The 14581-nt window shown below is 30.1% G+C and overlaps 1 pseudogene across 1 annotated transcript; it reads left to right on the forward strand.

Annotated features, from left to right (window-relative positions):
- Positions 1-4405: 4405 nt before the first annotated feature.
- Positions 4406-5555, forward strand: LOC148766238 (metalloendoproteinase 2-MMP pseudogene; annotated as a pseudogene). The gene has a single exon (XR_016035028.1). The product of XR_016035028.1 is annotated as a metalloendoproteinase 2-MMP pseudogene (transcript).
- The last annotated feature ends 9026 nt before the right edge of the window (positions 5556-14581 follow it).

Below are 14581 nucleotides of genomic sequence, written 5' to 3' on the forward strand. Positions count from 1 at the left end.
CTACCAAACTAATTAAAATATTCACAAGAAACTCCAACATATTGCACTAATTTGTTTACCAAAAAATCTCGCATTCTCCAGCTTAAGTGAACGATACCTTCGATAGAGAAATACATCTGAAGGTCAAAAAGAACAGAAATTCACGTTATTTGAGAAAATAAATTAACAACGCTTATGTAGGCAGAAAAAAAAACTGAGATTTTTGATATTGTTGTTTTCGGTGGATTAAAATTTAAAAAACAAAATGAGTTATATTTCAATCATCGCTATCTGCCCATAAACTGATTTAGATTTGACTGTTATTAGAATCTTGTTTCGCCCTTTTAGAATTAATTTTGGGACGGATCAACTGTCGGCTAACTATATAAAATTTAAAGTTCACAATTTTATTGAGCAAAGTTGAATAAAAAGCTCCATTAATACAATTTACATAATGCGATGGTCATCATTTGATATGAAAGTTTAAATATTTTAAATAAATATTTCATTGAAAAAAAAAAAAGAACATAGAAGGATTAAAAGAATATAAAGAAGGGTGGTGGGTGAGAAATTTGAAGGGTATTTATGATATTTTTGCATTAATCTGGTGGTGAATCAATAAAGTAAATTACTTTTTATGATCATTTATGTTTTTGTTTTCGTTGAGCTTGTATTTAAACATTTGACGAGTATAAAACGACACTAGTAAAAAAATGGTTTTTTATTACGATCATTAGCCGTAGCAAAAGATATCAAATTCGTACTAAAAAAAACTTTTGCAATGCATATGCAATGAATTTGCCCCGTACTATATACAGGCGTGCCCAGGGGCAGACCCACGGGTATTGGATGGGGAGCTAGAAATTTCTTTAGGCTAAAATGGTACCAAATTTGAAATTTGGGGACTAAAGAGTATAAATTAATAGATAAATAACACAAAATATTAAAAATATAATTAAAAAAAAGGTAAAAAAAAAAAAGTTCCTGCAGGGGTAGAGGCCCCCCTAAGGCATAACTTGGGTCCGCCCCTGGGCGTGCCAAAAATTTAATACGCTAAATGGCCGTAGCAAATGCTACGGTAAAATCCTAGCATTTACCACGGGTCCAAGATTGTCCCGTAGTCAAAACATTATTGGTCATAAAAAAATTGAACTTGGATTATCAGATGTTATGTATCTCTTATATTGTACCAACTAAACTATGGTTACGGACTATAGTAGAAATTCGATAAATTAATAATTTCATTTAAATAATAACTTTTTTCGATTCCAATTCAAAAAAAAAATATACCAAATTATTAATTCGATAATTTAATATTTCACTAAATATAATAGAATTTAGCGACGGAAAATAATATTTCAGACGGTTAAACTGTGGTACGCAAATTAAATTATCATGTGTGTATAGGAGTGGTAAACGAGCCGAGTCGACGCGTGAGCTTGACGAGCCGGCTCGTAAAAAGCTCGAACTCGGACTCAAGGTTTTCGACCTCGAGCTCGAGCTTTCTGACGAGCCGAGCTCGAGCCGATTTTTAGTTGTTCATGAGCTCGCGAGCCTTATTTATTGTTATTTTTTTATTTTTTTATTTTTTTATTTTTTATGTTTATTTAAATAATGTATAATAATATAAAATATTATAGAAATAAATACAAATATTAAAAATATATATAATTACAATTTAGTTTTATTTTGTATGTTTTTTAAAATAATTTTTAATAATAAAATAATAATTAAAAAAATATTTAAAAAAAAAAAAAGAGCTTGGGCTCGAGCTCGACAAAATTGATACGAGCTCGAGCTCGAGCCAAAAAAAGAGGAACTCGACGAGCTCGAGCTCGAGCTCAAGCCAAAAACAGAGGAACTCGACGAGCTCGAGTTCGACAAAATAGACTCGAGCTTGAGCTCGAGCCAGCCAAAAGAGGTGAGCTCGGCTCGAGCTCGGCTCGTTCACACCCCTATGTAATGTGTTTGTATACCCACCATCATTTAAATTCCACGTTAATTAATATATGCATGGTTATAGATATGTTACTATGCTAGGCCTAACTTAATAATTTTGACTTTAAGAAGTCTGACTTAAATTAGTCTGAAAGGTGGCAATAGTTTTAATATGTCGTAGATTTATAATTTGCTACATGGTCCATCCACACTCGTACTTGTTGGCGTTTATATATGGGAAAATTAGCAAAAAACCCCTAATTTAGAAAATGTAGTTAAGCAAAATCCCATTCCAAATATAATTAGAGAAAATCCCTTTAGTTAGTATTCCACCAAATATTATTTTTATAATTTCAAATCTACCCTTAATTGTCAAATGAAAATTTGGGTGGCTGAAATTTGGAATGAGTTTTTCTCAAATGGTGCAAAATAGCTTGGGCATTTCTCTATTAAAAGAAGTATTGAGGGGGTTTATATCAAAGAGCCCATTTATATATGCAACGATGCACTGTAAATAAAAGATATTTATATGTTTTTCATAGACGTGGTATTTTCACCCTAAAAAAATATCTTATTCCAGCATAAAATTAAATATATATATCTTTAATCTTTATATATATATATATATATATATATATATATATATATATATATATATATATATATATATATATATATTTTACCTATTTCATCCTCTTTCTTCCATATCCTATATATATTCATCAGCTGTCCACGACCAAACTAATTAAAATATTCACAAGAAACTCCAACACATTCCACTAATTTTTTACCAAAAAATCTGGCATTCTCCACCTTTGGTGAATGATACCTTCGATAGAGAAATACATCTGAATGTCAAGAAGAGCAGAAATTCACGTTATTTGAGAAAATAAATTAACAACGCTTATGTAGGAAGAAAAAAAAACAGAGAATGTTGGTATTGTTGTTTTCGGTTGATTAAAATTTAAAAAATGAGTTACATTTCAATCATCGCAATGCCCAGAGACTGATTTAGATTTGACTATTATTAGAATCTTGTTTCGCCTTTTTAGGATTAATTTTGGGACGAATCAACCGTCGGCTAACTATATAAAATTTAAGGGTAAATTACACCCACACCCCTGGGGTATGCTTAAATAACTGTAAGGTCCCTATGGTATCGATAATTACACTCACCCCCCTGAAACATAGTTATAAACTCTAATGTGATAATGCATTGGATACGTTATTACGATAGAGTTCTAACGGACTATTGATTTCAGGAAGTGGTGGAGACGACAAAGAGTTATGGGTGATTTAAGTAATATTTCGGGAGGCATGTCACCTCATTACTCCCCATAACTCTATGTTATCTCAGCCACTAGCTAAAAGTTACAGTCCATTAGAACCATATCGGAATAATCTATCCAATGCATTATCCCGTTGGAGTTTCTAACTACGTTTCAGGGGGGTGATTGTAATTATCGATACCATAGGGACCTTACAGTTATTTAAGCATACCTCAGGGGTGTTGGTGTAATTTACCCAAAATTTAAAATTCACAATTTTATTGTGCAAAGTTGAATAAAAAGCTCCATTAATACAATTTACATAATGTGCTGGTCATCATTTGATATGAAAGTTTAAATATTTTATAATAAATATTTTATTGCAAAAAAAAAAATAGAATATAGAAGGATTAAAAGAATATAAAGAAGGGTGGTGGGTTAGAAATTTGAAGGGTATTCATGATATTTTTGCATGAATTTGATGGTGAATTGAGATAACTTAGAGGTGGAAATAACACCACTCTATTTTAGTATTTTTATCAAGATTTATAGTTAAACCTTTATAAATTATTACAATCTGGTCTAAGAAAGTTCTAAATATTAAGCAAATTATTAAATTATCGAACTAATAATTTAATACATTTATATTATATGGAGTCGGCCGGAAAAAAATATTATTTAAATGAGGTTATCAATTTATCGAGTATTAATTTATCGAGATTCTAGTGTATTTTGGAGCAACGTAATTGGTGGATGAAAATATATTCCTTATTATCAAGAGTCTTACATGTGACCTTCGTGAATTTTGGATTCGATATTTTATACTTACTGAATTTTGGATTCGATATTTTATACTTACTGAATTTTCGATTCCGTTCGTTTGATTAGTCTACCAACCAAGTGAACACCCTCAATTATATTTGAGGATTGATTTACAATCTTAATCATCATCTCTTTTAAAAGGTCGTCGGCCTTAGTATCTAACCTAGTTAATAATACCGTCCCTCTGATTCTGTTATTCAAAGCTATCAATACAAGGGAAATCCTTGTAGATAAGATTAGTTATATATTGTAGGAAGTTAATTTATTCAATATTTAATTTCTCTAATATGTGGATTAATTATTGCCATAAAATCACAAGTGGTGGATGTGGTGGCTATCTATGTAACTCATCCTCTTTAATTTCAATACAAAACTAAATGTCTATAAAAAGAGATGTGTACTAAATAACATTATCTCACAACCAATTTCTTTCATAATCTTCTTGATTTGTTCCTTGATATTACTAACTTAGTTATGGCAATTCAACATTTTTTCCCCATCTTTCTTATTTCCTTAATATGCCTTTCCCCTATTGGCTATGCCCTGAGGGTGATACCGCTTGACGAAATACTGTCACCATTCGATTTCATCAAACCACTACAAGGTTCCGTTAAAGGTGACAGAGCCTTAGGGATCAGTGGAATAAAAAACTACCTCCAGAAATTTGGTTATCTCGATAACCTAAATAACACCCAAGTCAATAACCTATTTGACGATGCCCTTGAGTCCGCCATCAAAACCTACCAGCAAAATTTCAATATTAACCCCACCGGCATACTAGACGCTTCAACGGTATCGACAATGATCATGCCTCGATGTGGGGTCCCCGACATCATCAACGGTGAAAACACGATGCGCCCGAGCACCAACCAGCATGGACATGTCCATGCAGTATCCCACTACACTTTCTTTTCAGGAAACCCTAAATGGCCGCCTTCCAAATATAACCTAACCTACGGCTTTTTGTCCAACGTACCCGCTAACGCAGTCGCCCCTGCAGAGCGGGCCTTTCAAAACTGGGACAACGCCACCCACTTCACTTTCAAACGGGCTTCCAGCGATCAAACCCCTGATCTGACCATAGGGTTTCTACGTGGGAACCACGGAGATGGGGCCTCGTTCGACGGCCCGGGCGGCACCCTAGCCCATGCATTCGCTCCAACCAATGGGAGGCTTCATTACGATGCGGACGAGAGGTGGTCCGTCGACCCCGTCGCAAATACTTTCCACCTAGAAACTGTGGCACTACATGAAATTGGACACCTTCTTGGGCTTGGGCATAGCTCCATACAGGCTGCGATTATGTACCCTTCAGTCTCAGCAGGACAGGCTAAGATCAAGTTGAATACAGATGATATTCAAGGAATTAAGGCTTTATATAATATGTGAAATATTCAACATTCCCTATTGAATTAGAAGACCTATTATCTAATACATGCATGCATGTGACAATAAATGTCCATTATCTGGACTAATTATTAGTACGTACAAAGGACGGATTTCCTTTTGCAAGAATCAATAAAATAAATTACTTTTTATGATCATTTATGTTTTCTTTTTCTACTGAGCTTGTATTTAAACGTTTGATGGGTATAAAAAGTTACTAGTAGAAAATTGGTTTTTCACTATGATCATTAACCGTAACAAAAGATATTAAATTCGTACTAAAAAAAATTTTGCAACGCATTTGCTAAGAATTTGCCCCGTAGCATATACGGGCGTGCCAAAACATTTCTCCGCTGAATGGCCGTAGCAAACATTTTTTTGCTACGGTAAAATTCTATCATTTACCACTACTCTAAGATTGTCTCATAGTAAAAGGTACTTTTTAATTATTACAACTTTTTACTGTAGTAAAAAAAAATCGTTGTAAAAAGTCATTTTTTTACTAGTGCGTTAATATATATATATATATATATATATATATATATATATATATATATATATATATATATATATATATATATATATATATATATATATATATATATATATATATATATATATATATTAATCTGTCGTTTGTATTGGGGTTTGGATATGTTGCAGTCACAGTGGGGAAGTGGAGACGCTAGGTATTCAATATTGTTCGATATTGTTTGATTCAATGGATTATCGAATCCGAACATCTTAATCAGGAGTTATCTCGAGAGAATTGTAGATGTATGAACATATTTGTTTTGCTTGGACGTTATGTTGTTTATCTGAGCAAAAAAAAAAAAAACGAATTTGTAATTATAAAGAGTGGTTTACATGTTTAGTTTGTTATACAGAGTGGTTTTTATTTTTACATACTTGTTATACATAGTGGTTCTCATGTTTATATAGTTGTTTATACATAGTGGTTTTCATGATTATATAGTTGTTTATACAGAGTGGTTTTCATGTTTATATAGTTGTTTATACATATTGGTTTTGATGTTTATACAATTGTTTATATAGAGTGGTTTTCATGTTTATATAGCTGTTTATGTAAAGTGGTTTTCATGTATCTTCGATTTTCTCCTTCCTAAAACATGCTTATTTCAAATTGATTACACTAATTTAATAGTGGATTACGTTAATATTAATGTGGATTATGCTTATTTTATAGTAATTTTTACTTTAATTTCATAGTGTTTTTTGAAAAATTTATTGATTTTCGATGAGTATGTAGTGGATTTCAATTTTTTAAATATGAACCATTTAAAAAACTTAAATAAAAAAAAAAGTAAAAAAAAATGTTTTAAAAACCATTAAAAAAATAAAAAATAAAATGGAAAAAACATCAACTCAAAATGGCGTGAGATAGGAAAAGGCGTGAGATATGGGGATTTGTATATTTTAATTTTTTTTTTTGATTTTTCATAATAATATAATATGGTAACTTTTACTAATAGTTTAAAATTTTAAATCGAAATAAAGAAAACTATTAAACAAAATAAAAAAAGATAAGGAAAAAAAAAACTGAATTGGCGTGATGGTTATGGGTATATTTTTTTGAGAAGATTTAGGTGTAGATTATGGGTATATTTTTTTTTAAATTAAATTATTGTACTAATTAATAAATAGTGGGGCACATATGGTTTTTTAGGCTCATTGGATTTATCTCAAATATCATTTATAAATAAATGATTTATCAAGAATTAAAATCCCAATAAAGGGTGTTTGGCATATAGCCCATATTTTTAAATAATAATATATACTAGTATTTTTCCATGTAAATAAATAAATAAAAGAAAAGAAAAAAAACAATAGTTTGATTATATTTTTTTATATATTACTAATTAATACTAACTTTTATTTAAAATATATCATAAGCCCGTGATTTATTGTTGGTTTCGATATAGTCAAAATAGTTGACTTGATAATAAATTAGGCTAAAGAATTCGATCATATTTCTATTATAATAATATTTCTTATATTATAAATGTAAGTGAAAAATAGAATTTTTTATTTGGTAGCATCAAATCATTATCTGCAGATGATTTTAACAAAAAAAATCTCAAATTCATCTTATTAAACAAAAATATTATTAGGAAAATAATTGGCAAATTGCATGAGATGTGTAACAAACTCTGGGCAAATTATGTGCAATGAACTCAATCCGGAAACTATTGGTAAGGAAAAAATTGAACTCGGACTATCAGACGTTATATATCTCTTCTATTCTACCAACTAAACTATCGTTGCGGACTACAGTAAAAACTCGATAAATTAATATTCAATAAATTAATAATCTCATTTAAATAATAATTTCTTCTGATTCGAATTCAGAAAAAATATACTAAATTATTATTCCGTAATTTCATATTTCACTAAATTTAATAGAATTTAGTGATGGTGGATAAATTTTCAAACGATTAGATTGTGGTTCGCCAATTAACATCTCGTATGTGTCAGTGGGAAAGCCAGGTGGGCCATGGTCCGCCTCAAAATTTTTTTTTTTTTTTTTTGTACAAGTATGTATAGTTTTTTTTCATTTGCATTGTCCTCCTATAATAAATGGATCGAACAAGTAGGATAAAGAGGTTACGAATTGTGTTTGGAATTAAGGGTGAATCTGGGAAGTGATGTATATTATCGTATATATTATTATTATTATTTATTATAGTTACCTTGTGTAATAGGTTAGGGATTCCTATATGTAACTATATATATGACTAATATACGTGAGGGACAGAATTCTCTCTTTCTCCATCTCTATTTCTCCTATAATGTTCTCAAGTCATCCTCAATTGTAAAAATCTCCACTGTACTACGCATTTATATCTATTAAGTTCACCAAATTATTATTTAGTGCACCTAAAATTCAAATAAATGCAAAAAAAGTGCTAGGTTTTTCTTTTCATATTTTCTAGTTTTGAAAACAAAAATCAGATTTTTTATTTCCGGGGTCGCTGTCCCTGAACCCCACAAAAAATAAAGTTCATCATGTAGCAACATTTTAGATTCATCAGTGTTGGGATAATCATTGTTTTCATTAATTTTTTACGTTATCTTTTAACACATATACAACCCCCACAATGATGAAATCCTGACTTCGCCACTGATATGATCATTTGTGTATATATATCCACCTAGGGTTGTACGTTGGTTGAGTTGGTTAAAAACCAGTCATAAAATCAACTCAACCTATCCAACCAACTTTGGTAAATATTGGAAACCGTTGTCGACCCAATTTACATGGGTAAACCAATATAGTGGGTCGGTTGATGGTTTGGTTGATGGATCATCCATCTAAATATTTTTTTTAGTTTTATTTAATATTTTGTTAGTTGTTACAATGATATATCTTTTTATCAATTAAATATAATTAGTTCAACGATGTTCAAATAAAAAATTCAAAACATTACGGGCCATATGCATTGCAATTAAAAATAAATAGTTCAACAAATAATAATCGTCCAAATATTTAGGCTAAATGTCTTAAAATTAAAATAGTTCAAATTAGATAATTAGGTTAGATTTATTGGTCTTACAATTTTGGTCAATATTAGACAATTTAATAAATGTGATATAACATAGAAATTTAAAATTGAAAATATTAAATATTTTAAATAAAATTAATAAATAATAAATTAATAAATAAAGTTGGTTGACCGATATTACCGACTAACCAACTTTATAGCATATTAGAAGTCATTATCGAGCCAACTTACATGGGTTGGTTGACATTATCGACTCAACTTAGATGAATCGGTTAATGGTTGATTATTCATTCCAAATTATAAGTCAAAAATGAGTTAGTTGGTGGTTAAAATCGATCCATGTTCAGCCCTATATCCACCATCATTTAAATCCCACGTTAATTAAGCCCTATATCCACCATCATTTAAATCCCACGTTAATTAATATATGCATGGTTATAGATATGTTAGGCCTAACTTACATTAAATAATTTTGACTTTAAGAAGTCTGACTTAAAATAGTCTCAAAGCCGGTAATAATTTAAAATTGTCATAGATTAAAATAGGAAAAATTAAAGAAAAACCCCTCATCTAGGAAAATGAGTTAAGGAAACACCTCTTTGTAAAAATAATTAGAGAAAACCCCCTTAGTTAATATTCCACCCAATGATATTTTCATAATTTCAAAACTGCCCTTAATTGACTAATATACTCTTTCAAAACCCTAATCTTATTTTTTCTTCTCTCCCGTCTCTTCTTCTTCCGTCTCTTCTCTGCTTTTTTTTTTTTCTCTCTATTATACTTTTCTCTCTCAATTCTTTCGATTATTTTCTCTTGATTGGAAGATGAAGAACCAACCACCGACATCACCACCAGAACAACACGATGCCAATTCCGTTGAAGCCATCGTCGTCATTGTCGTCGCCGTCGTTGTCGGGGTCGTCGTCGTTGCAGATCTTAACAAAAGCCATAAAGATGATGATAATTTTGATAGCGGTTCTAATTTGAATGCCACGATTGCTACATCGACGGCAAAAAGAGGTAAAATTATCAATTTGTCGCCGGAATCGGATTTTTATGGGTGGTGGTTATTATTATTATTATTATTATTATTATTATTATTATTATTATTATTATTATTATTATTATTATTATTATTATTATTATTATTATTATTATTATTATTATTATTATTATTATTATTATTATTATTATTATTATTATTATTATTATTATTATTATTATTATTATTATTATTATTGTTATTATTATTAATATTATTATTATTATTATTATTATTATTATTATTATTATTATTATTGTTATTATTATTATTATTATTATTATTATTATTATTATTATTATTATTATTATTATTATTATTATTATTATTATTATTATTATTATTATTATTATTATTATTATTATTATTATTATTATTATTATTATTTATGTTTTAATTTTGTTATTATTTTTTTCTATTGTAAAAAAAAAATTCCTTTTTTAACTTTTTTTTTGTATCAGGTGTGTTAATCGACTATGATGAACTATAGTCGATTAAGGAACGGACTACTAAAAATAACAAATCATAAATACAAACATGCAAACTCAACTATATTTTACAAAAACAAATAATATACAAACATTATAATTGATTTATACAATTGGAATCAATAAACAAAAATTCCAAAAAAAAATAAAAAATTGGAGTCAATGACGCATATTAATCGACTATGTTGTGAAGCATAGTCGATTAAGAATCTGCTACTAAAAATAACCAATTACAACTGGAAAAAAAATGCAAAATCAACTATATATTACAAAAAAAAAATATATAAAACTTATAAATGATTTATACAATTGAAATCAATAAACAAAAAATTCAAAAAAAATAAAAAAAAATGGCGTCCATCAACCTTAATCGACTGCCAGAGCATAGTCGATTAGCTTAATCGACTACATGTACATAGTCGATTAAGGGTTCAGCTTGCGCGAAATTCTCTACAAGCGCCGTCTTCCGCCAGATCCACCAAAAAACCCTAAATTTGCCTCCCCATCGTCACCACACCGCCGCCACAACACACCATCACCACCTTACTTTGACATTGTGACTGTTTTTTTTATTACAAATAAATAAATAAAATCACAACTCGCACCACCAACCAAAGCAGAACCACCACCCATCAAAATCTGATTCCGGCGACAAATCGACAATCTTACCTCTTTTTCCCTCCGATGTATATAGGAATCCTTGCATTCAAATTCAGAATCGCTATCAAAACTATTTAAAGTGTTTGATGAGTGGTTCCTCTTCTTTCTTTCTCCATCTTCTGGCGGCGGCGGCGACAACGGCGGAGAAGATTGCCGGAGAAAACAGAGAAAAAAAAACCAAGAAGAAGAGAAAAAAGATGGAACATTGAAAACGGCGGATGAAAAATAAATAAAAAAAATCAGATTAGGGTTTTGAAAGAGTACTATAATAGACAATTAAGGGCAATTTTGGAATTATGAAAATATCACATAGGTGGAATATTAACTAAGGGGGTTTTCTCTAATTATTTTTGGGAGGGGGTGTTTTCTTAACCACATTTCCTAGGTGGGGTTGTGGGGGGGGTGTAATTTTCCCTTTTCCCAAACGTGCAAAATAGTTTGGGGTTTTCCCTATTAAAAGAAGTATTGAAAGGTTATATCAAATAGCCCCTTTAAAATAGGGGTTCTTTGATATAACCCCATCAATAGTTCTTTTAATAGAAAAAGGGCTGCACCATTTGAGAAAAACCCACTCCAAATTTCAGCCACCCAATTTTCCATTTATGTCCCTCCACCTTACACATCCCCATAACCCATCAGCCCACTATCCCCATGACCGTCTCTCTCTCTCTCTCTCTCTCTCTCTCTCTCTCTCTCTCTCTCTCTCTCTCTCTCTCTCTCTCTCTCTCTCTCTCTCTTATATATTATTATTATTATTATTATTATTATTATTATTATTATTATTATTATTTATTATTATTATTATTATTATTATTATTATTATTATTATTATTATTATATTATTATTAATTTATTATTACTTTATTATTATTTATTTATTTTATTTTTTTATTTTTTTCGTTTTCTAATTTTTGTTCTCTACCAAATATGTTAATCGACTATGAAGCATATGAAATCGACTATGAAAAACTATAGTCGATTAAGGAATGGACTACAAAAATAACAAATCACAACTACAACAATGCAAATTCAACTATATTTTACAAAAACAAATAATATACAAACATTATAATTGATTTATACAATTGGAATCAATAAACAAAAAATCCAAAAAAATTTAAAAATTGGAGTCAATGAAGCATATTAATCGACTATGATGTGAAGCATAGTCGATTAAGAATCTGCTACTAAAAATAACAAATCACAACAACAACAAAATGCAAAATCAACTACATATTACAAAAACAAAAAATATACAAACATTATAAATGATTTATACAATTGAAATCAATAAACAAAAAAATCCATAAAATATTAAAAAAAAAAAAAAAAATGGAGTCGATCAACCTTAATCGACTATCAGAACATAGTCGATTAGCTTAATCAACTATGAAAACATACATAGTCGATTAGCTTAATCGACTATGAAAACATGCATAGTCGATTAAGGTTCCCGCCTGCGCGAATTTCTGTACCTGGGCTGTTATCCGCCCGATCCACCAAAAACCCTAAATCTACATCCCATCGTCACCACACCGCCGCCACACCACTCTTTGTCAACCATAATGGAAATTCGATCTCCCAGTCTCCTAGTTTCAAGAACTGAAATCCTCCATCAACGAATTTACTGAAGAACTCCATTAAAATATAACAAGCAGAAAAGAGAGAAAAAAAAACACAGATAAGAAAAAAGATGAAGAATCTGGAAATCATACTTTGTTCCCAATAAACAGTAATGTTGTCAAAATCAACAGAAAATTCTGAAAGATACACTCACACTCATGACATATTTGCATAAATTAATCTCAAAACAAATTGGTTATTGTTTTTTTTCTCACGTAATTTCTTACGCGATTTGTTGTAAGAAAAAATAAAAATAAAAAAGATATTGTGTATACGGCTTCAATCCTGTTGATGATATGAGTGACGATCTTTTCCATTTGTACAAAGAAGAAGAAGAAGAAGAGGAAAAGGTGGAGAGAGAGAGAGAGAGAGAGAGAGAGAGAGAGAGAGAGAGAGAGAGAGAGAGAGAGAGAGAGAGAGAGAGAGAGAGAGAGAGAGAGAGAGAGAGAGAGAGAGAGATGAAGAGTACATTAGAGAAGAAGGTGAGGAAAAATGAGTGAGAGAGAGAGTGTACAGTGAAAAGAAGAAGATGGCGAAAAAAGAGGAGAGAAAAGGAGGAAAAAGATGAGGAAAAAGAAGGAGAGAGAGAAAAAATGTACGTAGAGAAGAAGATGAGAGAAAGTGGATTGGAAAATTAAGGATAATTTTGGAATTATGAAAATGTCAATTGAGTGCATTATTAGATAAGGAGTTTTCTCTAATTATTTTTGGGATGGGGTGTTTCTTAATTTGAAAGAGTATAATAGACAATTAAGGGTAATTTTTGGAATTATAAAAATATACATGGGTAGAATATTAACTAAGGGAGTTTTCTGTAATTATTTTTGGGAGGGGGTGTTTTCTTAACTACATTTTCTAGGTGGGTGGTTTCTCTAATTTTCCCTTTTCTCAAATAGTGCAAAATAGTTTGGGTCTTTCCCTACTAAAAGAAGTATTGAATGATTATATCAAAGAGCTCATTTAAAATATGCTACACGGTCCATAATCATACTTGTGGGCGTTTATGTATACACTATGCACTCTAAATATCGAACATCGTTATATATTTTTAGGGACATGTTATTTAACACTCTTAAAATATTTTCACTACTAAATTAAATATATATTTCTATTTTCCCAGTTTCTTCCTCTTTTACCTATATTCTTTATAAATTCATAAATTATTCACTATCAAACTAATTTATATTTTCATAAAAAAACTCTTACATTTTCCACTAATTCTTTTACCAAAAAATCTCGCACTTTCTACCTTAAGTGAACAATATCTTCAAGAGAGAAAAACATTTGAATGTCAAAAAGAGCAGAAATTCACGTAGTTTGAGAAATAAATTAACAGGTCTTATGTAGAAATTAATTTTAAAAAATAAAAAACAGAGATTTTCATATTGTTGTTTTCTGTGGATTAAAATTTAAAAAATGGGTTACATTTCGATCATCGCAATCTCCCCAGAGACCCTTAGTTATATTTGAAACTTAATTATATTTGAGTGAAGACCCTTAGTTATATTTGAGGATTGATTTACAAACTTAATCATCATCTCTCTTTAAAAGGTCGCCGGCCTTAGTATCTAACCTAGTTAATAATACAGTACCTATCAATACAAAGGAAAACCTATATGTAGATAAGATTAGTTATACATGTGGGAAATTAATTTATTCAAATTTTAATTTCTCAAATATGTGGATTAATTATTGCCATAAAATTACAAGTTGACTGTTATATTTTCTTTCATCTATAAATAGAAATATTATAGAAAAAAAAAAAGAGCAATACAAGTGGTGGTTGTGGCCGGTGGCTGGCCATTGAGTTCAGGCTATCACAAGTGGCTGCCAATTTAATTTCATTACAAA

This window comes from Erythranthe guttata, chromosome 12, assembly GCF_056151865.1.
Source record: "Erythranthe guttata isolate IM_541 chromosome 12, IM_541, whole genome shotgun sequence".
NCBI classification, from domain to species: Eukaryota; Viridiplantae; Streptophyta; class Magnoliopsida; order Lamiales; family Phrymaceae; genus Erythranthe; species Erythranthe guttata.